Raw genomic sequence first — 4,340 nt, 5'->3', positions numbered from 1 at the left:
GGCGATCAATCTATGAACACTGACGTGTCTCGTGTTCTTGACGGACCGAAGAGATGGGTGCCCAATTTCAAGATATCGGACTAAACAAGCCTGGAACTGGTCAGAATCGGACCAATTGGTCTGGATCGCGGACGGTCGAAGAGACCCATCCAATAATTTTTCTCTTCCGGTATGCAATCTATTTCGTCTCCGCAAATTTCTCTTCCCCCCTGTACTCTTTAACGATGGCCACTCATTCTTTCCTTTGAACAAGTAGTGGGTAAGAGAAATCAGTGAAGAGGAAGAAAGTTGCAATAATGGTGTCCTTTCAAACATCAGCAACACACGGTGGATCTCACTAGCCTTTGAACCTGCAAGGGGAAGAGAAATTAGTGGAGACCAAGAAAGTTGCAATAATGGTGTCCTTTAACGATGGCCACTCATTGTTTCCTTTCTTCTTCTTCATTTGCTTCTAGTGAATTATAAACATGCCTTTTAAAGAGACTCTCCTCCAAATGATTCTCTCAAGTACGGTGGAGTTTCCTTTCACTTTTGAAGTCATTTCCTTTCGGTTCATATTGTCCAAAGCTAGCTGAGTATCAATCCAGAAAATAGCTTGAGCTGCCTCTTTTGCAAGCCTCAGTTTGCTTCAAAGCTCATCTCCTTTAAGTTTACCATGCAACTAGATTATTTATTATTTTTTCTTTTTAGGATTGGTATAATCAAACAAGACACGACATACATACATCAATCGTGGCGATCAATCTATGAACACTGACGTGTCTCGTGTTCTTGACGGACCGAAGAGATGGGTGCCCAATTTCAAGATATCGGACCAAACAAGCCTGGAACTGGTCAGAATCGGACCAATCGGTCTGGATCGCGGACGGTCGAAGAGACCCATCCAATAATTTTTCTCTTCCGGTATGCAATCTATTTCGTCTCCGCAAATTTCTATTCGCCCCTGTACTCTTTAACGATGGCCACTCATTCTTTCCTTTGAACATGCAGTGGGTAAGAGAAATCAGTGAAGAGGAAGAAAGTTGCAATAATGGTGTCCTTTCAAACATCAGCAACACACGGTGGATCTCACTAGCCTTTGAACGGCAAGCGGGAAGAGAAATTGGTGGAGACGAAGAAAGTTGCAATAATGGTGTCCTTTAACGATGGCCACTCATTGTTTCCTTTCTTCTTCTTCATTCGCTTCTAGTGAATTATAAACATGCCTTTTAAAGAGACTCTCCTCCAAATGATTCTCTCAAGTACGGTGGAGTTTCCTTTCACTTTTGAAGTCATTTCCTTTCGGTTCATATTGTCCAAAGCTAGCTGAGTATCAATCCAGAAAATAGCTTGAACTGCCTCTTTTGCAACCCTTAGTTTGCTTCAGAGCTCATCTCCTTTAAGTTTACCATGCAACTAGATTATTAATTATTTTTTCTTTTTTAGGATTGGTATAATCAAACAACACACGACATACATACATCAATCGTGGCGATCAATCTATGAACACTGACGTGTCTCGTGTTCTTGACGGACCGAAGAGACGGGTGCCCAATTTCAAGATATCGGACCAAACAAGCCTAGAACTGGTGAGAATCGGACCAATCGGTCTGGATCGCGGACGGTGGAAGAAACCCATCTAATAATTTTTCTCTTCCGGTATGCAATCTATTTCGTCTCCGCTAATTTCTCTTCCCCCTGTACTCTTTGACGATGGCGACTCATTGTTTCCTTTGAACATGCAGGGGGTAAGAGAAATCAGTGACGAGGAAGAAAGTTGCAATAATGGTGTCCTTTCAAACATCAGTAACACACGGTGGATCTCTCTAGCCTTTGAACATGCAAGGGAGAAGAGAAATTAGTGGAGACGAAAAAGTTACAAATATGGTGTCCATTACCGATGGCCACTCATTGTTTCCTTTCTTCTTCTTTATTTGCTTCTAGTGAATTATAAACATGCCTTTTAAAGAGACTCTCCTCCAAATGATTCTCTCAAGTACGGTGGAGTTTCCTTTCACGTTTGAATTCATTTCCTTTCGGTTTATATTGTCCAAAGCTAGCTGAGTATCAATCCAGAAAATAGCTTGAACTGCCTCTTTTTTTTTTTTTTTTTGGTCAGTCCTACTCTATTCCTACTCTACACTTACTCGCAGACTTGTGCCCTGCCTCTTGCAGGGCGTGGGAGTCGCAACCCACTCTCGAAACTTGTGCGTCTCTATCCCATCCCTCCTGAGGAGGTGGGGATTTGAACTCCTCACCTCCCCCTTCCATGTTGGAAGGGTGGCCACTGTTCAACTGCCTCTTTTGAAAGCCTCAGTTTGCTTCAGAGCTCATCTCCTTTAAGTTTACCATGCAACTAGATTATTTATTAGTTTTTCTTTTTTAGGATTGGTATAATCAAACAATACATGACATACATACATCAATCGTGGCGATCAATCTATGAACACTGACGTGTCTCGTGTTCTTGACGGACCGAAGAGACGGGTGCCCAATTTCAAGATATCGGACCAAACAAGCCTAGAACTGGTAAGAATCGGACCAATCGGTCTGGATCGCGGACGGTCGAAGAGACCCATCCAATAATTTTTCTCTTCCGGTATGCAATCTATTTCGTCTCCGCAAATTTCTATTCGGTCCTGTACTCTTTAACGATGGCCACTCATTCTTTCTTTTGAACATGCCGTGGGTAAGAGAAATCAGTGTAGAGGAAGAAACTTGCAATAATGGTGTCCTTTCAAACATCAGTAACACACGGTGGATCTCTCTAGCCTTTGAACATGCAAGGGAGAAGAGAAATTAGTGGACACGAAGAAAGTTACAATAATTGTGTCCTTTAACGATGGCCACTCATTGTTTTCTTTCTTCTTCTTTATTTGCTTCTAGTGAATTATAAACATGCCTTTTAAGGAGACTCTCCTCCAAATGATTCTCTCAAGTACGGTGGAGTTTCCTTTCACTTTTGAATTCATTTCCTTTCGGTTTATATTGTCCAAAGCTAGCTGAGTATCAATCCAGAAAATAGCTTGAACTGCCTCTTTTTTTTTTTTTTTTGGTCAGTCATACTCTATTGCTACTCTACACTCACTCGCAGACTTGTGCCCTGCCTCTTGCAGGTCGTGGGAGTCGCAACCCACTCTCGAAACTTATGCGTCTCTATCCCATCCCCTCTGAGGAGGTCGAGATTTGAACCCCTCACCTCCCCCTTCCATGTTGGAAGGGTGGCCACTGTTCAACTGCCTCTTTTGAAAGCCTCAATTTGCTTTAGAGCTCATCTCCTTTAAGTTTACCATGCAACTAGATTATTTATTAGTTTTTCTTTTTTAGGATTGGTATAATCAAACAATACACGACATACATACATCAATCGTGGCGATCAATCTATGAACACTGACGTGTCTCGTGTTCTTGACGGACCGAAGAGACGGGTGCCCAATTTCAAGATATCGGACCAAACAAGCCTGGAATTGGTCGGGAATCGGACCAATCGGTCTGGATCGCGGACGGTCGAAGAGACCCATCCAATAATTTTCTCTTCCGGTATGCAATCTATTTCGTCTCCGCAAATTTCTATTCGCCCTGTACTCTTTAACAATGGCCACTCATTCTTTCCTTTGAACATGCTGTGGGTAAGAGAAATCAGTGAAGAGGAAGAAAGTTGCAATAATGGTGTCCTTTCAAACATCAGCAACACACGGTGGATCTCACTAGCCTTTGAACCTGCAAGGGGGAAGAGAAATTAGTGGAGACGAAGAAAGTTGCAATAATGGTGTCCTTTAACGATGGCCACTCAAAATCAAGCCGAAAAATGATAAAATACGGGCCCAAAGCTGCTGGACGCGTACTGTTCACTGCGCGCGGGAAACTTTGAAATTCTATTTCGGACAAACCATAAGCTCAAATAACGATCCGTAAAATCCCACGGCTCCACAACACCCTAATTTACCATTCTTGCAAAAATACGCGGCTCAACGACTCCAAAATTAGACTTCGTCGCTCTGTTTTCCCAAAATTTCGAATTTAAGTCCTAAATTAAAAAATTACTTTAATCGGACAAATAATGGGCTTGATCTCTTACCGGGTGCTGTGTTATGGAGTCGAGTCGGCTTGGCAAGGCATTCTAGACGTGCACGTGCCAAAATTCCTTTCCTTTTTTCCCCTTTTCTCTTCTTCTTCCTCTTCTTCGTCTTCTTTTCTTTCTTTTCTTTTTGGTTGAGGGAACTCTTAGCTTCTATTTAGCCGAGCCCTCTCCCTCTCCTTTTTGCTTTGCTGACTTTTCAATTTCTTTTCAGTTTCTTCTTTTGGGGCCCACTAACATAATATTACATTATTTCATAATATTACATCTATGAACACTGACG

General features: G+C 42.2%; 1 long non-coding RNA gene across 1 annotated transcript; it reads left to right on the top strand.

The window, feature by feature from the left end:
• Positions 1-481: 481 nt before the first annotated feature.
• Positions 482-2,039, top strand: LOC120295377. Its single transcript, XR_005552737.1, has 4 exons — positions 482-903; positions 991-1,241; positions 1,426-1,638; positions 1,725-2,039. It is a non-coding gene; the product is annotated as an uncharacterized LOC120295377 (long non-coding RNA).
• The last annotated feature ends 2,301 nt before the right edge of the window (positions 2,040-4,340 follow it).

This window comes from Eucalyptus grandis, chromosome 7, assembly GCF_016545825.1.
Source record: "Eucalyptus grandis isolate ANBG69807.140 chromosome 7, ASM1654582v1, whole genome shotgun sequence".
NCBI lineage: Eukaryota > Viridiplantae > Streptophyta > Magnoliopsida > Myrtales > Myrtaceae > Eucalyptus > Eucalyptus grandis.
This window is presented reverse-complemented; position numbering and strand designations above follow the sequence as displayed.